Source organism: Elaeis guineensis, chromosome 1 (assembly GCF_000442705.2).
Source record: "Elaeis guineensis isolate ETL-2024a chromosome 1, EG11, whole genome shotgun sequence".
NCBI lineage: Eukaryota > Viridiplantae > Streptophyta > Magnoliopsida > Arecales > Arecaceae > Elaeis > Elaeis guineensis.
In genome coordinates, this window is record NC_025993.2 from 182,120,311 (window position 1) to 182,145,494 (window position 25,184).

At 37.8% G+C, this 25,184-nt stretch overlaps 1 pseudogene; it reads left to right on the top strand.

Annotated features, from left to right (window-relative positions):
* Positions 1-21,837: 21,837 nt before the first annotated feature.
* Positions 21,838-23,386, top strand: LOC140857555 (uncharacterized; annotated as a pseudogene).
* Positions 23,387-25,184: the final 1,798 nt, after the last annotated feature.

Sequence of the window (25,184 nt, forward strand, 5' to 3'; positions counted from 1 at the left end):
TCTGTCAATCTTTTTTTGGAGATATGCTCTAGAAACTGCTTGCTATATTTTAAACAAAATATCGAGTAAGTTTATTGATAAAACTCCATATGAGATATGAATTAGATGTAAGCCAGTACTCTCACATCTTAAGGTCTGGGGGTGTCCAGCTTATGTCAAGCATTTAAAGACAGATAAGCTTGTACCTAAATTCGATAAATACTTATTTGTAGGGTACCTAAAGAAAACTAAAAGGTACTACTTCTCCTTATTGTAGAGCAAAAGATGTTTGTCAGCAGTCGGACAGTCTTTTTGAAAAAGAAGTTCCTTAGTGAAGAAGCTAATGTCTGTAAAATTAAACTTGATGAAATTCATAAGGTGAAAAAATCGACATATACATAACTGGATTTGATTGAAGAATCGAATTCGGAGTCAGTAGAGGCACTATTAAGGAGATCCAATAGAGCACCGCAACAATCGGACAGATACTATGATTTTTTGATCCAGGACGATGACTCCATCGAGCTTGATGAGAACGATGAGGATCCGATCACCTATATGGAGGTCATGCAAAGATCCAACTCTCAAAAATAGCTTGAGGTCATGAAGTCCGAGATGGAGTCTATGGAGATCAATGGTATACGAACACTAGTTGATCCACCTAAAAGGATAAAACCTATAGGGTGTAAATAAATTTTTAAGAAGAAAAGAGGAGCGGACGGAAAAGTAGAAATCTATAAAGCTTGTCTAGTTGTCAAAGGTTACCGTCAGTATTATGGTATTGACTATAATGAGACGTTCTCTCCTGTGGTAATGCTCAAGTCTATCCGGATTATGCTTTCTATCACTGTACCCTTAGATTATTAGATTTGGCAAATAGATGTCAAAACTAAATTTTTTAATGGAGAGCTAAAAAAAGAGGTGTATATGATACAGTTTGAAGGGTTCACATCCACAGATAAATCGAAAGTGTGCAAGCTGAATAGATCTATTTATGAACTTAAGCAGGCGTCTAGGAGTTGGAACATGCATTTTGATAAGGTGATCAAAACGAATAGCTTCATTAGGAACATAGAAGAGCCTTGTGTCTATAAGTAGGCTACCGATTCTGTAATCATCTTCCTTGTACTATATGTGGATGACATACTGTTACTAGAAAATGACATCCTGACTTTGCAAAGTATGAAGCTATGGTTATTATCACAGTCTCCATGAAGAATTTAGGAGAAGCATCCTACATTCTAGGGATGAAGATCTATAGGGATAGATCTAGAAGGTTGCTTGGATTGTCCCAATCCGTGTACATTAATACCTTGTTGAAGCGGTATAATATGGATAATTTTAAGAGAGATTATCTTTCGATAGGCCATGGAATTACTCTTTTCAAGAAGAATTATCCGACAACTCCTGAGGAGAAAGAGCATATGAGTAGAATACTGTATGCTTCGGTAGTAGGATCTATCATGTACGCTATGACGTGTACGAAGCCAGATGTGGCCTATTCACTAAGGGTAGTGAATAGGTACTAGTCTAATCCGAATGAGAAGCATTGGAAGATTGTGAAAGTAATTCTTAAGTATTTGAGAAATACTAAAGACCAATGACTTATCTATGGAGACACTAATCTAAAACTTGTAGGATATACTGATTTCAGTTTTCAGTCAGATTGTGATGACAGTAGAAGCATGCCACTATGTATTTACTCTGAATGGAGGAGCTGTTTGCTGGAAGAGTTTCAAGCAATATACTGTGGCTGATTTTGTATGCGAAGCAGAATACAATGCTGCATCGGATGCTACAATATATTCTGTGCTACTATCACCTAATGCGAGAGATGAAGCGAAAATTTAGTGCAGGGGCAAAATGGTAATTTTAAAACTTTTTCAAAATTATTATTTTACAGCAGAATTATTAATTAATCTCATTAATTAATACTAATTAACCCTACACTAGGATCTAAATATGATACAACAGCATGCATTTAAATTTGAAATTCAAATTTGAATCAGTAAACGTTTTACAGTACTGTGTTCAGAACACATCACCTTTTGCGGATAGTCGATCACCGTAATCTGATCATCGTCGGGGGGCTCTGATCATCACATCGCAGCCACACAAATATCTGGCCTCTGCGGATCATCCACACGAAGCTTCCGTCTGATCAGCTCCTCACGAATGCTAGTTCGTGATTTCACCCTTTTGATGGCAGATGTTGATCGAACTCCTTCGATCGATGTGTGCCGACTTCTCAGATGCTCTGGATCGTTTGCACAGTTGCTTGAGAGGCTGATGGATCTCTTCCTAAAATTTAGTGGACTCACGACACTCGTGGCACACCAATCTCACATCCCAAACCCTAGGTAGAAACCCTAGGGTACATACCAAAAACCCTGCACCCAATTTTCTCTCTTTTCTTTCTTTTTCTCTCGGAAGGTTTTGGACCTTCACCTTACGCAGAAGCCTTCCTCACGCCCCAAAGTTTCTCTCCTAAAATTTCTACGCACGTCCCACCTTTCTCCTCTTTTTAAAACAACGTCGAACGTGTCTTATCCGCGTGAGAGAATAAAGACAAGAGGTTACACATTTGAATTCAAATCAAATTTGAATTCAAACGAAAACCAACTTATCCCTATCCTTTTGGGTGTGAGAAGAGAAGGGGCATGGCTCTTTGTGCGTGAAAAATATTTCATGAGAAACCTTTTCTCATGTAAGTAATATGGCGCACAAAATGGATAAGGATGAAAGGGCAAGTGATAAGTTATCCATTCAAATTCAAACATGTTTTGAATTTGAATGGCTAACTAATTATTTTATCCATCCATATGGTGCACAAATGAGGGCGTGGGGAAGGGTTTTGCATGAGAAAAATTTCATGAAAAGTTTCTTCTCGTGAATTCAAATGGGTGCAAGGAAGTTGGGTGTCGCAGGGAATTTAAAACAAGATGGTTTGATTCAAATTGAGCCAACCTAGTTTAAAATAGGTTAAGCACAATTAGACCAGATTAAACCCAACATAATTAGGCTTAATTAGGCTTAATAAAATCTTAATCAAATCAAAAATTAACTAAATCTAACCCCTGATCAAATCAGGGACTAAACCACCTTAGCGATTAGGTCAACATTTAACCTAATCGGGTCAATCCAAACTGAATCCAATTCAATTGGACTTGATCCAAAAATAATTACTCAATCAAATTGAGTTAATTAGTGATTAAATCACTAATTAAACCTCTCATAAATATTGAGTCCAAATCCGATGGGCAATCAGGCATCAGAGATCATCGATATGAAATCCTGATCAAAGAGTTCAAATTTCAAATTCAAAATTTGAAATTCAAAATTTTGACATCGGTACCCAAAATGTGTGGAACTCATGATTAGAGAATCCTAATTCTCAATCATAGAGTCCCAGATAGATAAGACTCATAATCAGCCATCAGATCAGAAAGGAACCTCTAATGTGTGTGACCCCGCAGGTTCGAACCTAAGCCGGTAGCACAGGAACCAATTTCTGTACTAATCGAAGTGACCATCTAGTAATGGTACCCGACGATCGGATAGGTCGAATAATCGCAATCACAACATTCAGAACCTACGTGAATATGGTTACCGTATAATTCATCCCTTTTGACCCTTGTGTTTAGGACGACTCAGGGTTAAACTGTCAACCCTGATGATATCATCCGAATCGTGCTCAACTCAATTAGTCCTGTGACTCCTCACTAGGACTACCCTGGTCAAGATTTTGCTAAATTGAAACACGACTGTACACAGCTCCTAAACTAGAGTGGTCAATCCCATCTTGACACACGCACCGACAAGTCAAGTACTTGACTACACCCAGCAACCTTCCGTCACTGAATTAAAAATTCAGGTAGTCCAGTGCCTAAGTGCAGTGAGTTGCTTGCAAGTCACCGTGGCGGTCTCAGGTCGGAGGGACATTTATACCCATATCCCATCAGAGCAAATCTTGACAGCAGAAATAGCTCCGAAGTTGATCACGTTCAGTGCAGATGTACCATTACATCTCACCTGTATGCCATACCAGTGTCTCCACACTCTTTAGTTATGAGGACAACCAACCCATATGGCACACAACGACCTATGCTCGATAAACGTTGTCATCCTTGGTAACAACGTATCATTTGGTCGCGAACATGTTTAAGGACTAAGCGACAAATCCTCCTTTGTCGAGTCTAAATAGTCCTAAGGACTTCACCACAACACAGGAGTTCATTAGAGGATGAAACATTTGTGATGAAAAAATACCAAAATAACTTTTATTTATTTATAATTCATGTACTAATACAAAAAGGAGCACAACCGTCAACAGGCTGACGATTGGCTTTGGGACACTATTCCCAACAATCTCCCACTTGGCCTAAAGCCTATCGGTGCAGTATCTAATACCCATCTACGACTTATAGTCGTTGAACTCCTTCACCGCAATGGCTTTAGTGAATGGGTCGGCCAGGTTCTCTTTCTCGTCGATCTTCTGAAGGTCAACGTCACCTCGATCCACGATCTCCCAGATGAGATGGTAGCGGCGCAGAATATGCTTCGTCCGCTGGTGTGTCTTTGGTTCCTTCGCCTGAGCAATGGCTCCAGAGCTGTCGCAGTAGAGCAGAACTGGACCAACAAAGGAGGGTGCTACTCCGAGCTCGGTGATGAATTTTCTCAGCCACACCGCTTCTTTGGCAGCATCTGATGCAGCAATATACTCCGCCTCGCATACTGAATCAGCCACAGTGTGCTGCTTGGAACTCTTCCAGCAGACAGCTCCACCATTAAGGGTAAAAATAAATCCTGACATACTCTTGCTATCATCGCGATCAGACTGGAAACTAGAGTCTGTAAACCCTATAAGTCTCAAGTCCGATTCACCATATATAAGCCACTGGTCCTTAGTATTTCTTAAATACTTCAGGATGGTTTTAACAACCTTCCAGTGATTCTCTCCTGGATCAGATTGGTATCTACTCACTACCCCTAGTGAGTATGCCACATCTGGTCGTGTACATGTCATGGCGTACATGATAGATCCCACTGTCGAAGCATATGGAATCCTACCCATACGTTCTCTCTCTTGAGGTGTTGTCGGACAATCCCTCTTCGAGAGAGAAATTCCATGGCCTATCGGTAGATAGCCTTTCTTGGAATTTTTCATGCTGAACCTTTTCAGCATAGTATCAATGTACGTGGACTGGGATAAGCCAAGCAACTTTTTGGATCTATCCCTATAGATCCTCATCCCTAGGATGTAGGAAGCTTCTCCCAGATCCTTCATGGAGAACTGTGACGATAGCCAAATCTTTATTCCCTGTAGGGACATCATTCCCGATTAAGAGAATGTCATCCACATATAATACAAGAAATACTACTACTGGACCATTAGTCCACTTATAAATGCAGGGCGCTTCTCCGTTCTTAACGAAGCCATACGTTTTGATCGTCCTATCAAAACGTATGTTCCAACTCCGAGATGCCTGCTTAAGTCCATAAATGGACCTCTGTAGCTTGCACACCTTGGACTCATCTGTGGATGTGAACCCTTCAGGTTGTATCATATACACCTCTTCGTCCAGCTCTCCATTTAGGAAAGCTGTCTTCACATCCATCTGCCAGATTTCATAGTCCAGATGGGCAGCTATCGCAAGCATAATCCGAATGGATTTGAGCATTGCCACAGGAGAAAACGTCTCGTCATAGTCTATACCATAACGTTGACGATATCCCTTGGCAACCAGACGGACTTTATAGGTCTCCACCTTTCCATCTGCGTCCCTCTTCCTTTTGAAGACCCACTTACACCCTATGGGTTTTACTCCTTCGGGTGGGTCAACCAATGTCCACACATCGTTGACCTTCATGGACTCCATTTCGGATTTCATGGCCTCTAGCCATTTCTCAGAGTCGGGTCTCTGCATTGCATCCATGTAGGTGATCGGATCCTCATCATTTTTATCAAGTTCGACAGGATCACCATCCCGGATCAAGAAACCATAGTATCTGTCCGGTTGATGTGGTACTCTACCAGACCTCCTTAAGGGTGAATAATCAATGGGCTCTAGATCTGATCTAATCAAATCCGGTTCAGGTTCAGTAATATGTGTCGGTTTTTCCACCTGTCAAACTTCGTCAAGTTCGACTTTAGAGGCAACAGTTCCTTCACTAAGGAACTCCTTTTCTAAAAAGATTGTCTTAAGGCTGACAAACACATTTTGCTCATCAGCAAGGTAGAAATAATACCCTTTGGTCTCTTTTGGGTACCCTATAAAATTACACTTGTCAGATCTAGGTTCAAGCTTGTCTGTAATTAAACGTTTAACATAAGCCGGACACCCCCAAACCCTAAGGTGCGAGAGTACTGGCTTACGTCCTATCCATATCTCATATGGCGTTTTGGCTACAGACTTACTCGAAACTCTATTTAGAAGGTAACAAGCCGATTCAAGCGCATATCTCCAGAGGGAGATCGGCAGACCAGCAAACCCCATCATGGATCGAACCATATCTAACAGGGTCCGATTCCTCCTTTCAGACACACCATTATGCTATGGTGTTCCAGGAGGAGTCCACTGAGAGAGAATCCCATTCTCTCCTAGATATGTCAGAAACTCATTGGAAAGGTATTCACCTCCTCGATCAGATCGAAGAGTTTTAATACACTTCCCAGTTTATTTTTCTACCTCATTTCGGAATAGTTTGAACATTTCAAATGATTCCGACTTATGCTTCATTAAATAGACATACCCATACCTAGATAGGTCGTCTGTGAAGGTTATGAAGTAAAAAAATCCACCTCTTGCACTTGAGCTCATGGGTCCACATACATCAGAATGTACCAGACCTAAGAGTTCACTGGCTCGCTCACCTTTTCCAGTAAAAGGTGACTTGGTCATCTTCCCAAGAAGACAAGACTCACAGGTTGGAAGTGATTCACAATTACTAACTTCAAGAACTCCTTCTTGAGCCAACCTGTTTATCCTGTTCTTATTGATATGACCTAGCCTACAGTGCCAAAGGTAGACTTCTGACATATTATCTATTCTAGAGCGTTTACCAAATTTTTGAACCACATTAACAGGCTGTGATAGTAAGTAAATTTTATTATTTAATTGTCCAACAAATATTGTAACACCATTCAAAATGATATTACAAATATTTCTTTTTATTAAAAAATCATAACCGTACATGGCCAAAAGGCCTACAGAAATAATATTTAATAAAAAACTTGGACAATAGTGACATTCACTCAGAATTACATTATGAGAATTGATTACAAGACTTATGATTCCTAAAGCTAGAACTGAAACTTTGCTTCCATCTCCAACATTCAGGAACCTCTCGCCTTCATCAAATCTCCTACTGACCTGCAGACCCTGCATCGAATTACAAATATGATAAGGGCTTCTGGTATCCAATACCCAGGCAGTAGTATCACAAATCGAAAAGTTGCAAGGAGTTATCATATAATTACCTTGCTTCTTCTTTGGCCTGTTCGGGTCCAGGGAGGCAATGTATTGAGGACAGTTCCTCTTCCAATGCCCATGCTTCTTGCAAAAGAAGCACTCCTCCTGGCTCTGGTCGTGCTTGCGCTTCTTGGTCTGACCCCGTGCTACTGTCACAGCATGAGATTGCACCTTCTTATTTTTCTTCTTCTTGTTCTTCTTCCCCTTCCCAAAGGGTTGACGATGAGAAGAAGACCCTCCCACTACATTCACCGACTCCTTATGGAGTTGGTGATCCTTCTCAAAGTTCTGCAGCAACCCCAACAATCCGTGGTAGTTTACTGCAGGCTTTGCCATTCGAAAATAAGTAAGGAATGGGAGGAAGGACTTGGGCAAGGAATTAAGGATCGCATCCTTACCGAGCTGCTCGTGCAGAGGAAAGCCCAATTTGCTTAGGCGCTCAATCATCTCGATCATGTACAGTACATGATCAGTGACTGAGGCCCCATCCCTCATTCGAGCATTGAAAATGGCATAACTAGTTTTGTGCCTTTTAACATCGTCAGGCGTGCCAAAGGAGTCGTTCAACATTTGAAGCATCTCCTGTGGCTGGGCGTTCTCAAACCTTCGGCTGAACTCGTCATTCATTGCTGCCAGCATAATACATCGAACGGTGGTTCGGTCATTGAGCCACTTCAAGTAAGTGTCTCGGATCGCCTTACTAGCGTTCGAAGCTGGCTCCTCAGGTGCTAGATCCATTACTACATAAAGGATCCGCTCATGCTCAAGGATGATTTTCAATTTTCGATACCAGCTATCGAAATTGGGTCCCATGAGCTTGTCATTATCTAATAATGACCGGAGTGACAGGGTAGTGGCCATAGCTGCTTAAAGGAAAACGAGACCTCTATTAGTACATAAATTAATACTAAAGACTTGGATTTTAGTCTAAAATTTTTTTTAATATTTTTACGAACTGGTAGCCTCATCCTCCAATTCAAAAAATTATTTTAATTCCTTAATGGGTACTAGAATCTACACAGACTACACACGAGCCCAACTTTGGTTGGTCAACCCATGTGCATCTATGGGTAGGTTCTTAACCAGTTGTTTCTCTAAACAACTTCTAGTAATTGATTTTGCCCCAGAACCTAATCAGTAGGCTTTGGCCTCCACTGAAAAGATCTGGTTAGGTCCAACCATTAACATGACTTAATTTAGTGAATCGGACCAATAAATGATCAGGCCCGACTTTGGCCGGCCAACCTAACCACCATTAGAAAGACTCAATCAAATTATCATATTATGAATAATAATTCCATTAGCCAATGAGCACCAGGCCTTTGGGCCTCCAATGATCATTGAACTAATGGACTCATTATCACTCACTTAATGGGAGGCTATGACTTAGTTATCATTATAACTTAATCATTTTAGGGACCTAATAATTTTGAGGATTTTATTAAAGAATAGTAGAGAAGAAATCATCCAGCCAATTTCAATCCTCCCACTGACTTCACCAAGTCAGATTAAAAAAGGATTTAATTAAAGCTGGCATTAGGAGCACCTAAATCAGTCACACTGATTTACCTAATGACATGGGTGAGCTCTAATCACCAAGTGATCTAATCAAAATCTAACTTACCAGATTGGCCAGGTAAGTGAGATCAGTGGTGGGGATTTGTCATTAACTCGTCAATGATCGAATCAATGCGAGTAGCTCCCGCTTAAGAACCACTGGTCAAATCTGCCGAACTTACCTTAGACACCAACCGGTTCATTAGTTTTAATTTTGATCAACTTAGTAAATAGGGCTCCACCGCGTAGCCATGAATTAAGTCCATCTTGGTCTAGTTAAAGACATGGACCCATTCAACTACAACTATTGAAGTTGAGTCTAGAGTATCCTTGACCTAATCTAATTCAACTATTGATTAGATTTGACCAATTACTCCATTTAGTCCATTTTTTAAACTAACCTTAGGTCTAACCCAATTATGGACCTAATTCATCTAACCCATTGACCCACAAGTTTATGCAATTGTCTTAGGTCTTAATTCACAATTCTAGACCTACTAGACAATACTTAATTCTTTTAATTAAGTACTTGGGCTGATGGGTCAGGGTTTGGCATTTTGAAAATAATTTTCAAATTTGAAAGATTTTATTTTCTGTTCACCAAATGTGTTAACTCATTTCACAAACGGGTCAGCACATTTCATAAACAGTAATTCTATTGCTCATTTCATAACAGAAAATAACTCAAAATAAATCATAAATTTTTTTTTAGATCTAATCTAACACATTCATGATAAATTTCTTAATTAAGTCCTTTCGCTGCTTCATCGGTATGGGATATAATTGCATCCCCCTACCGCCATAGGAGACCCCATCGAATGGGAAGAGAGGACCTTTAAACCCTACTTTTCTCCTATGACCGGACGGCCATGGCAACCAACCCAATTAGATTACTTGCTACTTGGATCAAGTATATCTAAATATACCAATTTCAAAATTTAAATTTTGAATTTTAAATTTTAAATTTCAAATTTTAAATTTTAAATTTGAGATTTCAACCAAATTTCAAATTTCGAATTTTCAATCTTTGAATTTTGAATTTTGAATTTTGAATTTCAAATTTCAAATTTTAAATTTTAAATTTGAGATTTCAATCAAATTTCAAATTTTGAATTTTAAATTTTGAATTTTAAATTTTAAATTTTGAATTTTAAATTTCAAATTTTAAATTTGAGATTTCAACTAAATTTCAAATTTTGAATTTCAAATTTGAAACTTCTAACAAATTTCAAATTTCAAATTTCAAATTTCAAATTTCAAATCTTTTTGAATTTTGAATTTTAAATTTCAAATTTAAACTTATAGATTACACCTTAATCTACGCATGCATATGTATATCATATTCTAGAACCTGGCTCTGATACCATTTGAAGCGAAAATTTAGTACAGGGGCAAAATGGTAATTTTAAAACTTTTTCAAAATTACTATTTTACAGTGAAATTATTAATTAATCTCATTAATTAATACTAATTAATCCTACACTAGGATCTAAATATGATACAACAGCATGCATTTAAATTTGAAATTCAAATTTGAATCAGTAAACGTTTTACAGTACTGTGTTCAGAACACATCACCTTTTGCGGGTAGTCGATCACCGCAATCTGATCACCGTCGGGGGGCTCTGATCGTCACATCATAGCCACATAAATATCTGACCTCTGCGGATCATCCACACGAAGCTTCCGTCTGATCAGCTCCTCACGAATGCTAGTTCGTGATTTCACCCTTTTGAAGGCAGATGTTGATCGAACTCCTTCGATCGATGTGTGCCGACTTCTTGGATGCTCTGGATTATTTTCACAGTTGCTTGAGAGACTGATGGATCTCTCCCTAAAATTTGGTGGACTCACGACACTCGTGGCACACCAATCTCACTTCCCGAACCCTAGGTAGAAACCCTAGGGTACACACCAAAAACCCTACGCCCAATTTTCTCTCTTTTCTTTCTTTTTCTCTCGGAAGGTTTTGGACCTTCACCTTGCGCAGAAGCCTTCCTCACACCCCAAAGTTTCTCTCCTAAAATTTCTACGCACGTCCCACCTTTCTCCTCTTTTTAAAACAACGTCGAACGTGTCTTATCCGCGTGAGAGGATAAAGACAAGAGGTTACACATTTGAATTCAAATCAAATTTGAATTCAAACGAAAACCAACTTATCCCTATCCTTTTGGGTGTGAGAAGAGAAGGGGCGTGGCTCTTTGTGCGTAGAAAATATTTCATGAGAAACCTTTTCTTGTGTAAGTAATGTGGCGCACAAAATGGATAAGGATGAAAGGGCAAGTGATAAGTTATCCATTCAAATTCAAACATGTTTTGAATTTGAATGGCTAACTAATTATTTTATCCATCCATATGACGCACAAATGAGGGTGTGGGGAAGGGTTTTGCATGAGAAAAATTTCACGAGAAGTTTCTTCTCGTGAATTCAAATGGGTGCAAGGAAGTTGGGTGTCGCAGGAAATTTAAAACAAGGTGGTTTGATTCAAATTGAGCCAACCTAGTTTAAAATAGGTTAAGCACAATTAGACCAGATTAAATTTAATATAATTAGACTTAATTAGGCTCAATAAAATCCTAATCAAATCAGGAATTAACTAAATCTAACCCCTGATCAAATCAGGGACTAAACCACCTTAGCGATTAGGTCAACATTTAACCTAATCGGGTCAATCCAAACTGAATCCAATTCAATTGGACTTGATCCAAAAATAATTACTCAATCAAATTGAGTTAATTAGTGATTAAATTATTAATTAAACCTCTCATAAATATTGAGTCCAAATTCGATGGGCAATCAGGCATCAGAGACCATCGATATGAAACCCTGATCAAAGAGTTCAAATTTCAAATTCAAAATTTGAAATTCAAAATTTTGACACTGGTACCCAAAATGTGTGAAACTCATGATTAGAGAATTCTAATTCTCAATCATAGAGTTTCAGATAGATAAGACTCATAATCAGCCATCAAATCAGAAAGGAACCTCCAATGTGTGTGACCCCGCAGGTTCGAACCTAAGCCGGTAGCACAGGAATCAATTTCTGTACTAATCGAAGTGACTATCTAGCAATGGTACCCGATGACCGGATAGGTCGAATAATCGCAATCGCAACATTCAGAACCTACGTGAATATGGTTACCGTATAATTCATCCCTTTTGATCCCTGTGTTTAGGACGACTCAGGGTTAAACTGTCAACCCTGATGATATCATCCGAATCGTGCTCAACTCAATTAGTCCTGTGACTCCTCACTAGGACTACCCTGGCCAAGATTTTGCTAAATTAAAATATGACTATACACAGCTCCTAAACTGGAGTGGTCAATCCCATCTTGACACACGCACCGACAAGTCAAGTACTTGACTACACCCAGCAACCTTCCGTCACTGAATTAGAAATTCAGGTAGTCCAGTGCCTAAGTGCAGTGAGTTGCTTGCAAGTCACCGTGGCAGTCTCAGGTCGAAGAGACATTTATACCCATATCCCATCGGAGCAAATCTTGACAGCAGAAATAGCTCCGGAGTTGGTCACGTTCAGTGCAGATGTACCATTACATCTCACCTGTATGCCATACCAGTGTCTCCACACTCTTTGGTTATGAGGACAACCAACCCATATGGCACACAACGACCTATGCTCGATAAACGTTATCGTCCTTGGTAACAACGTATCATTTGGTCGCGAACATGTTTAAGGACTAAGCGACAAATCCTCCTTTGTCGAGTCTAAATAGTCCTAAGGACTTCACCACAACACAGGAGTTCATTAGAAGATGAAACATTTGTGATGAAAAAATATCAAAATAATTTTTATTTATTTATAATTCATGTACTAATACAAAAAGGAGCACAACCGTCAACAGGCTGACGATTGGCTTTGGGACACTATTCCCAACAAGAGATCGTGAACCGAGATGACGTCAAGCTTCAGAAGATCGACGGAAAGAAGAACCTAGCCAACCTCTTCATTAAAGCTCTCAGGATCAAAGAGTTTGATAACTTCAAATGAAAGATGGGTATGAGATACTGCTCCGATAGACTTTAGTCCAAGCGAAAGTTGTTGGAAATTATATTCTAAAATAAATTATGTAACGATTGAATTTTTTTTGTATATAAATTATTGATTAATGAATAAAAGTTATTTCTAATATTTTTTATTATAAAATTACATCTTTCTTAAATTTTTATGTTGTGATAAAGTCGTTAGAACTATGTCAGTGTACGATAAAGAGAAAATTTATCGTATAGTTCTCAAATATGTTTACGATAAAATCATACATCATTACAGGACGATAATATTTATCAAGTGGAGGTCATTATGTGCCATATGGGTTGGTTGTCCTTTTAACCAAGGAGTGTGATGACACTGATATGGCATACAGGTGAGATGTAGGAGTGTATCGTCACTGAACAAGTGACTCAATTGCTGAGCATTTTGCCGTCAAGAGCTGCTCGCGAAGCACATGGGTATAAGTATCTTTCAGACCTGAGATCACCATAGTGATTTGCAAGTAACTCACTGTGCTTTAGTATCGGACTATCTGAATTTTTATTACAGTGACGAAAAGCTATTGGGCACAGTCAAGTACTTACGAAGTCTGTATGTGGATCAAGATGAGATTGATCCCTCCAGATTATTGGAGCTGATGTATCGTTGTATTTCAATTTAGTAAAGCCTTGGTTAGAATAATCCATGAGATAGATTTGAAAAGTTGAAATACAATGTGGATGAAGCAATCTCGATTGACAGTTAACCTAAGATCATCCTAGAGCATTCAGGATCAAAAGGATGAATTATGCGGTAACCATGTGCATAGATTTTGAAATATTCTTTTATGATAATTCAATCTCTCTGGATGTCAAAAATCATTTTTAGATAGTATCTCGATTTGTAAAGAAATCGATTCATGTGCTATCGACTTAGTGTTTAAATCTATGAAGTCACACACACAAGTCAGACACCGTAGGAAAGTATTAGCCTATGTTTATGTCTCCAATTTGGAAGTACTTGACTTAATTGAATATATAAGCTAACTTGATTGAAAATTAAATTATAGATCAAATAAGATTGAAGAGTTGACTATGCCTAGCTGGCACTACACATGAAGTTCAGGTTCGATCTCGGGGATGAACAGTTTCTGATCTATGATCCATAGAGCATATGAAAGATTGGATTTAAGTGCTAATTAATTTTAGATTAGATCTAAGTTAATTAGACTTAATTGGGTCTAAAATTCAAGTTAGACTTGGTACAAAAGTTCTAAAGAATTTGAGATTGATAACGTTTCAAAATTATTTCGAACCAGCTTCGAATTGGATTCGAATCGGACCCATTTTGGATGAGATATGAGAAATTCTACTTGCACTAAAAATCTCCTCTCTTATGGGCTGACCAGCACCTGAAATCTTGCTGGTTATGGGTGTCCTATGTGGGTGTGGGAATGGGTGCAATATGGTTGACATATGTGATGGCAATTCTATCTCATATAGGAGTCCTTCTGTCATGAGTATTGGACTGATTCAAAGCATAATTGAATTAGGAGTCCTATACTTATTGGATCATAAGATTTATCTATAAATAAATAGAGGCTCTACCTATGAATGTATAGCAAACAAATCAGATTGAGAGAAGAGAGAGAGGCATGAGAAAAGGAAGCTCCTTCCCTCCTTTCTTGTCTTCTCTCCATCTTTACCGCCCCTCCTCCCTTGGTGTGGGACCCATCTTGGGCTTCCTCCTTGCTGGTGTGAGGTGTCACACCAACACTTCTCTTCCCTCATTTTATTGGATTGCAAAGGTTGTCTGATTGGAGTTCATCCCATTTTCTTGTATTGTCTGGCATGTATGCGAAGTAGAGGATCTGTACTTCCAAGTCTCCGCGAAGATTTATTTCAGATTTTTAGAGATTTGATCTCTGGTTTCATTACTAATTAGATAAAGATTTGATCCTTATTCATATAGATTAATAAAAAAAATTTAAATATAATCAGGACTATTCAAAGAGAAACAGTTTTTTTTTTCTTTAGTAAAAACTCAATTGGTTCTGGGAGGACCTGTGATTGTCTCATAAAAAATAACATCAACCATCCTACATCATTTCCAAAAAAAGAAACAGCACTCTCAAGCCCATTCGAACCACACAGGGAAACCACCCATCCTACATCTATCATCATCTTTGTAATTTTTTGTGCAATGTCCGGCGTGATTCAATAGATTGTTTTTTTTGTTTTTCCTGTTCTAGTAGTAACTAGACTAGCATAGCGTTCCCACAGTCAAATATTTTTTTCTACGACTAGAATGTATTATTTTTATTTTAAAAAAATTAGTAAGCTAAAACTAATACGAGAACTTGGAAGGGAGATGGGACCAACAGCTTAGAAGTCCAATATGGAAACTGGGTATAGTTCGTCAGGTCAGAAAAAAAAAATTAGGATGAGTTAGGCATCAGGTCCAAACATGTTGGTAATTTCATACTTTATTTTTGGTGAAGAAATAAGAAGGGGATTCTTACCCTGAAGAAAAAAAGGAAATAAGAAGGGGGAGAACCATCCATATTTGATTGAATTAACGAGAAGAGGTTACATAGAGAGAGTTGCATGAACGAAAATTAACATATGGCGGGAGTCCACATGATACAAAAACAAAGGCCCGATTATAGAAGTAAAGTTTTTAATAAGATTTTCTTTTTTTTCCATGTTACAGCTATTAAAGCGAAGGAATATTTGATTGGGCCCCGCATGTGCGTACAGACCAGAGAAGACTGGGTGAGAGCAGAAGACCGCACACCGACCGGTAGCATAGAAATTTTCTTAATGAAAAATTCTTTGTACACCGTATCCACTATAAAAAAAAATATATACCAATCCATCTAGATCATATAGTTATTATTTTTTAATATATATTTAATATCTATAATATTATTTTTTATTTAAAAATAATATTTTATGTCCATATTATGATATCCTTCGATCAAATTATAAATTCTTATACAGGATCTCATAATTTTTCTTCTAAAAATCATAAAGAAGATGATGTATTTTTATTATATAAAAATATTATAATTTTTTAATAAAAAAATATTTTTTTATTTATAATATTTTGTGGTTAAATTATGATTTCTTATATAGAAAGCAATAATTTGATCACGGGATATCATAACATGATCATAGGATGTTTAAATTTTTGCACAAGATGAATGATATTTTTGTTACTCAAAATTTTAAATAAAAAAATTATAAATATTAAATATGTATCAAAAAATAATGATTATATAATTCAATCAGATAAAATGATATTTTTTTTTTATATCAGATGTGATGTAAAAAAAATTTTATTTTCTTAATATTTGTCCCATTGATAAGAGTATACTTGTTCATCATATTGACAACGATATTGTATCAAACTAAAACTAAAGCGAAGGAAACCGATAGGTGTATTGGAAATAGACAGTGATGCATATCTCATTGTTCACGCCCCCACGTAGAAGCAACTAAAATATAGGGCCATCATGATGATTGTGATGTCGTATAATCGTATCGGCTGGGATTAGTTAGATGGGAAGTCACGGTTAAAGCAAGCCATCGTAAGCCAACCAACGGGATCAGTCTTTCACATATAAGAGTTTTGGTTGGGAGAAGTGGGATCTGAAATCAAAATCAAAATAGATGATTTTTATTTCAATCATTTAGTTGAGAAGAATTTTATTTCGATTTCAATTTTAGAGTGAAATAGGAATGGCTCAATCTATATAAAACTCAAACTATATAGAACTTAATCTCAATTCTTCACTATAGATTTAATTTTTTATTCCAATTTCGATTTCGATTTCGATTTCGATCATGAACCAAATGATTCAAGGGATTTGATCATTCTGATTTTGATTCCAAATAATTTCGATTCTCATTGCCATTCTGATTTCGATTACGAACTAAACACCCCCGTAGAAATGGATGCTAATCGGACAAAAATCCTCCAGCACAAGCTCAAGAAAAAATCATATGGAGTGTATTTTTTTTTTTGCAAATATAAAAATCTAAAAATCATATGAGGACGGTCCGTCTGCATGCATCTTTGATTTTTTTAATTCAAATGAGAATGGTAGAATAATTTCAAGAATAATCCTACATCAGTTCATTTTTTTTATTTTTTAAATATTAATTTGTTACGGTAGGAGGGATACTTGATTCTTTGCGCATGAGCCCAATAGATTGTTTTAGTTTTTTATTTCTGCTCCGGTGATAATTAAACTAGCATAGAGTATTCACAATCAAATAATTTTTTATGCTACTAGAATGTATTATTTTTATTTTAATGAAGTGGAAAGCTAAACAAATATTAGAACTGAGAAGGAAGATGGAACCAATAGCTCAGGACCCGATATAAAATTAGGTTCAGTCTATCAGATAAAAAAATAAATAAATCATAAAAACCTTCACTATATTGTAATTTAATTTTACTTATATCTTTTTGATCTTGAAAGTATCCAACTAGTTTTTCAAAATTTTAAAATATTTAAAAATAATCATATCGTTCACTTACTAACAAACAGTGATAGCTTATCCTTATAATGAATAAAAATGCCACCACTTATATAAAAGATATTGCTGACAAGGATGGAATGGAGATGGAGGGAGTTGCTATAGAAGGAGAGGATAGGATTGGAGGAAGAGGTGAAGAGGTGAGCAGGAAGGAAAAGGAGGGTTCATTGACAAAAAAGGGATGGAGAAGAAAGGAGCTGCCACGAAGAGAGAGAACTCATGGGCAGATGTAAAGAAGGAAGGTGATAAAAAAGAGAATGAGATGATCAGGAGGAAGGAAAGAGGAAAGGAGGTGATGCTGGCAAGAAGGAGTAGTGATGGAGAGAGCTACCATAGAAGGAGAGAGCTCATAGGCTACTTGGAGGAGGAGAAGGAGGAAGTGAAAAGAAATTGGATTGCCAGAGAGGAATGGACGGAGGTGGAGGAAGCTATTATGGAAAAAGAGAGCTCATAGATACGCTTGCAGGAGGAGAATGATGATGAGAAAAAGAAGATGGAAAAAAAAAAAGAGGAGGAATTGTCAGTAAGAAGCGGTGGAGGTGGAGGGAACCGCCATAGAGGGAGATGGCTCATGAGTAGACTTGATGGAGGGAGAGAATGAAGAAAAGAAGTAGATGAGGAATGAGAGGAGGGGGAAGGAGTCATCAGTGAGGTATGGACAGAGATGGTAGAAACCATCATGACAGCGAAGGGCCCATAAACAAGCTTAGAGGAACACAGAAAGATATAGATTAGAAAGAAAAGAATTAAGAAGGGGTTACTGACGAGGAATGAATGGAGGTAAAGAGAGCCACCACAAAGAGAAGGGCTCATGCATGGGTGTGGAGGAGGAGGATAATAAGGCGGAGAGGGGGTGATGAGGAAGGAGAGGATGGGGAAGGAGGAGGAGGGAGGACAAACGTCAGTGAAGAAGGATAAGAGCAATTAAAAAGGAGGAAAGAGATGGGGACAAAAATAGTTTAAATATTTTATAAGTGATGATATCATGTGATAATCACATGACATCAATTTTTTTAATGGAGATAAACAGTATGATCATTTTGAAATATCTTTAAAATTTGATGGATTAGTTTGATATTTTTTAAAGTTAAGAAGATATAAGTAGCATTGGATTAAAGTTGAGTAGGTATTTCTGTAATTTATTTAGAAAAAAGGGAGGACGATGGGGCACATCTAGATTTTATTGAGTTAATAAAAAAAGTCAAGGAAGAGTAAAAGATATATACAAAAAAAAAAAGAGGTAAAATATAATAGGAGCCCATTTGATAACAGAAACAAAGGTGTGGCATTACATAAGTCAAATTTTTAATAAGATTTTTTCATTAAGCTAACAAATAAAATATCACAGTAGCTGCAACTATCTCAATACACCTGCTCAACTATTATTTGATTGACTTAAGTAACATTTGGTATCATTTTTTATTTTTAATTTTCTATTTTAGAAAATCAAAAATTATTTTTATTTTTTTGTATTGTATTTTTTAAAATCTATTTAAAAAAATTTTTCTCTTTCCATCTTCTTCCCCAAAAATATGACAAAATCCGCCCTCCTCTTACTCCCCCTGTTCTCCTCCTCCTCTCCATTTACTCATCCACTCAAGTAGTGGGCGACGTGCTGGCGAAGTTGGATGGCAGTGAGCCATTGGTCAAGGTCAGGATCGGTACGGGAGCAAGGGGCAGAGATGGTGGTAGATGGTGTGGTCGATGAGGTAGGATTGCTCGAGGATGGCGGTGTGGAGGACCTTACGGCGGATGCGGGGCTTGAGGTAGAGGCGCTTGGAGTGGGGGTCAGTCCGGACGAGGAGCTTGGGTGAGAGGCTTGCTGAGGCGGCGGAGGCTGAAGATGAGGAGTTCCTTGGACTCAAGGTCGACGGGACCAGGTGCGTGGGGGTTGGAGATATCTGAGACACTCGGAGCAATAGACGACGGTGGGGTGGCGGGGGAGGCCCTCGATGATGTCGATATGGGAGTGAAGGCAGCACATACATATGTTGGCCGGATTGGTGGCCATTTCCACAGTGATGTCCTCCCATCTTAAGCATGAAAAAAAAATTTTAAAATTTAAAATCACTTTTTAGCATTTAGGGAAACATCCAGCGTATTTTTTTAATGCTACATTAATTAGAAAATAATGCTCCCAACCAAACACATTTATTGTTTTTTAGAAAAAAAACAAAAATGATACCAAACAGACCCTTAGTTGTCAAATCCTAGAATCTTATTTAAAAATACTAATCGAAAAATATTATATAAAATTTTTTTTCTATACAAATATTTAAGATATTTTTAATGAATAATCGATAAGAGACTAAATATACATCTACATAGATTTTCATATACTTTCTAATTTAAATCTTAACATTTTTACTAGATTAAGAATTCAAATCCATGCACATCTATTTATAACTATATCATGATCAATCCGTAACTAGGCCTAGTGAATCTATACTGTAATATCTTCTAGTCTATATAAATTATGGGATGTATCAACTCTAATATCATTTATCACAATCTATGATCTCATTCAAAAAAATTAGTTAAAAAATATTATTTTAATTTTTAATTATATATAAATATATAAAATATTTTAATAAATAATTAATATAAGATTAGATACACATGCACAGCGATGCTCACATGCTCACGGTATCTACAGCAGACTAATTCTATTTAATATTTTTTTATATTTTTATAAAATTGTATATGTTTTTTGGATGCTGTGCAGATGTCTCTGGAAATCCAAAAGGAATCTCAATAATCAAGGCAGAGATTTTTAATGTCACATTCTCGTCTCCTCCTTTCAAAAAAAAAAAAATCTCAATAATGGAGATATGGTTCCCCACAAACATTTAATGCGTCTTATTCTTTCCGCCGAAAGGAAAAACACTGAGCACACGCAAGCCCCTACGATTGCATTCTTGGTGCAATGCTCGTCAAGTGGTCCTCCATCTGCCGTGACACTTGACGGAGGTTGATTCAAAATTCTAATTTTGGAGATAACCTGATTAGGAAAATTTTAGGAGGACCAGGCTTTATTGGCGTGCGTGCATCGCCGCCACAAGTCCCCGGCCACCAGGGCTTGAAGACTGGCGTAATTATCACTCGGGCCAGAACCAATGGATAACGCCAAATCCCACGGTGGATAACACGCTACATTCCCCCTTGTTTGTCGCAAAGTCCCGATTGCCCGGTTTTTCCCCTCCACCCAATCCCACACTCTCTCTTGTCTCTTTCTTCTCCCTCCGCCGTCTTCCCTGACCTCGAAGCCTCTCTCTCTCTCTGCCCAACAGCGGCATCCACCACCCCGTTCAGAGATATCATATACGTCTAGAGGAATATGAGAAGTGCTGATCTAGGGACCCAATTTGCACACATCTTTTGTGGACTTTTCTGTACCTTCAGCCCGTCAAATCTCTCATTTATTTTACACATTTCTCATTTTGCGTCTCCCATTTCCACTTTCTCATTCTCTCTCCCTCGCCACACGTTTTACACATTTCCTTCTGCATGCATGTTGATATCCCGGTCCCGAAAACCTTATCTTGAGACGTCCACGTACGTGGTTTGTGGATAAGACTTAACCACTGTTTATACCCGCCCCCCTCGTCCCTCAGGTTTCCTCATCGTGTCAAGACAAAGTCTTGATCTGCCGATTCTAGTCCCACAAGACTCTCCTTTCATTGATTATCAAAGTTTAATTGATGGGTTTTATTCCGATTAAGGTGATGTAGTGTTATGTTTTTGTCTCGTGTTGATGTTAGTTTTAAGCTCCTGTTTTGACTCTGGGTTGAAGTTTTATCATGTTGATAATAAACTGGATATGGAAGATCATAGCACGGATTTCGTGTGATGTTCGACCAAACATTAGGTGCAATATCTTATACATATGGTGATATGCAATTGGAGTGAACAAGAGTCATGTTATTGTGCTTAAAAAAAGAGTGGGGGTGGGGGGGGGGGGAAGGGGGGGGGGGGGGGTGTGTGTTGGGGCCTGCTCATGTTTTTGAGATTCCTAAAAATCTCTTAATTATCTCTAGTTGGATTTGCAAATATGTTTGCTTTGCTTTTGTGTTATCCCAGTAATATGAATGATTAGTTCCAAAAAAAAATATGCAGTGCAGGTATCTAGCTATTTGTGTCTTAAACTGACCTTGTATGATTTTGCCATGATCAGTAAAAACACTCGGGTTTTTGGTGATCGATGTTTGTTGCCATTCATTCATTCTTTCAAATGAAAATGAACGTTGGCAATGATATCACGTTTAAATTAATTCAAATGGGAGAGATTAAAATGTCGATCCCGCCAAATTCACCATGGAGAGGATGTGCGCAGCAAACTTCCCTCAACCTGTCAATGAAGAGGACGAGCTTGCAGCTCAATCTATGGTAGAAACTGTTTACTACTTTAATTGCCGTATTGGAGATCACCCTCTGCCTGACGTCCAGTACAGAAGCAGCAGTGGAGAAGAAGACATCGTCCGCCATGTCTTTCGCTGGGATCTTACCCCCTATCAGCAGGTCTTTCAGAATGGATTCCAAGCAAGTCGTCAACAAGGCACTCCCGACGAGGCTATTTCAATCTGGATCCCGACGTCCATCATGGCGGTAGGCCTCTTGATTCCAGGCGGCCGGCTACCCATGCCTTCGTTAGCACCACGCTTTGCAGCACTTGGCATCCTACCCTCCACCCTGGGGCTCCAGATAGGGAAGTATATCGATACGAGACATATGCTCCCGGTGGCATTTGGGTTGCTGAGACTCTTGGTGATCGTTACGGATACCGTTCCGAAGACGAGGTCACCTCTGCATCGCCCCAATACATTCGATCTGCCTAACTCTTTAGGCTTACACGTGACGGATGGGTGGCATTCGGATTGGATCGGATTATAAACGGATCGAATCAGAAAGTCATCAATCCAAATTCGATCTATTTATTAAACGAATCAAAAATCTAAATTTGAACTCGACCTATTTATTAAACAGATAATCCAATCTGATTCGTTTAACCCGTTTATTAAACAGATTAAACTGATTAAATAGATTAAACATGTTAAATAGATAGGATTAAATAGGTCAGAATCAGATTAAATAGGTTTTAAGCAGGTTAAACGGATCTTAAATAGGTTAAACAGATTAAACAAATCAGATTAAATGGGTCAGAAATAGGTTAAACAAGTTAAATGGATTATCTGACTCAACCCGATCTGAATATTAAACGGATTCAACGGATCAAATATCTAAAATTTAAATCTGATCTAATTATTAAACGGATTAAACGGATCGATCCGTTTATGACTCAACTTCATTTAGCCTAAACTCAAATCTATTTATGGTGGATCGAACACAGATTGGATTGACAGACCGAGTCATATTTTGCCAGTCCTAACGTGACGGGAGGTGATCCCATACATCAGATCGAACTTCAATATTTCTTTGTATATCCAATTTAATTGACTACAAATTGTTTTGTTTAGATAAGTTTCATACATTAGTGAGATAATAGATTCATATGCTGCAAAGTGAAAATTGAGGGCTTACGTTACGACATTTGTGCGGTGCATGCAGGCATACGAGACGGGTGAGAGTAAATAACGTAATAAGAGTAAATGGGTACTACAATCCACAATCGCATCCACCAAGGTTTCTCAACATTCGGAGGCTGGTATTTGATTACTTTGGATGAAAAAGGTAGGAGGGCGCCTCTAGAGATGAGGATTTACAAACCTCAGCGAGAGAAACGACAAGTGTCCACGGACTCTGACCCCACTGATCGGTATGCTGGCGATGCGGCGAACTTTGAGAGCTACATAAATGCTGCGCGCATTCCGTTCGTCTCATAAAAATGAAAAACACCACCTTTGGAAGTGGAATCGGAGCAGCGTTTGCTTCGCACAAGACTGATCATTGGTGGCGTGAGGAAAATCCTTCCCAATTGGCCCTCTTTACGTAGCATCTTGCCTCGCAAAAATCGTGGTATTTAAGTCACCCTGATAGGACCTCTAATGATCTCGACCATGACTACCTCATTTGAAGGATACGAAGATTCTCTCTCCACTTTCTCTCTCTAAAACTTTCTCTCTAGAATTTTCTCTCTCTTCATGAATTTTCTCTCTCTAAAAGTCTTGTGGACCAATGGAAGGTCCAGATACTTAGACGAATCTTAATTTTGGTTAATTCTAGGAGAGATCCTAGATTTGTGTTATTAAGATCGATTATCGGATAATTTTTACATATATAATTTTTATATTTGATCAGGGTCATGAAGAGATATGATTATCGTAAGATGTCAAGTGGAATATCTTGTTAGAGAAATTTATAAATCAAAAAAGAACATTGATTTCTATATTTGGATCAGTCACCGATAAAGGTAAGAATCCCTGTACATAATCATCATTATATATATGCGATTTTACTGTTGGTCTTGTATTATTGATTTTGCATCGTCAGATTTGAGATCGATGAATTTATTATGTCTTAAATATTGTTATTTGATTTTAAGCATGAGTATGTTATGTCAATATATATGTATCAGAGATTGATGGCATGATTATATGAATATGACATATCTGAATTAATCATAATGTAAGTCGGAATTGATTTGATGAAATCAACACATAATGATTAAATGAAAAGAAAAAGATATATGGTATGGACTAGCCTTGTCATGTAGAACAGCTAGCCAAGAATTTATGCCTAGGACAGCCCGCCAGGAGCTTATGCCTGGAACAGCCCCCACTGGTTTATTGGTGGATCAGCCGGTCAGGAGCTCATGCCTGAAACAGTCCATCAGGAGCTTATGCCTGAGACAGCCTCTCACGGACTTTCGTACGTGGGACAGCCGGTCAGGAGATCATCCTGGGACAGCCTTGAAAGGCTTTTAAGTGGACATTGATTCGAATGATGATTGAGGTATAGACTTGGTTAGTCCAGAGCTAGAAAGAAAAAGTTAAAAATCATGTGATTATGAAAAGAGAAATGAAATATAAGACATGAAACAATAGTTGAACAAAAGTATTTCACCCATTAATATATGATGATGCATCTCTTTTAACAAGACAGATAATTTATAGATGTTTGAATTATTTCAGATATTAAACATGAAATTTTATGTTTTATTGTTTATTCTTATTTTCATGTTATATTATTATATTAGTGTGATATGAAAATTCTTACTGGGCTGTAAAGCTCACACCTCTTCATCTTTCTTTTTCTTCTCAAAGATACAGGATGCTCATGATTGGCTATGGTTTGGATTACGGATGAGCAGATGTATAGATAGAGTGTCATAGTATCTGATCAGAGGATTAAAAAAATTTAATTTGTAATTACGTAAGGTTTTACGAATTATTGTTGAAATTAATTGTTATGGATGTTAAGGTTGTAATGATTTATTTTGGCCTTGTATATTCTTTAGGACTTGCTCTAATGAGTGTGCGGCCATCACATATCTGACCCGGGTGTTGGATTCGGGGTATAACAAACCAGCTTTCATTACGACTTTCCTCGTAATGTCGCTCTTCACCGGCAGATGGAAGAAGATACTGATGCTCCAAGTTGAAAAGTAACTAATTCTTAATCAAAACCTTATGCACAAAAGGGAAAATAGTTGGTTACAGCAAAGCCCCATAGAGTACTGTA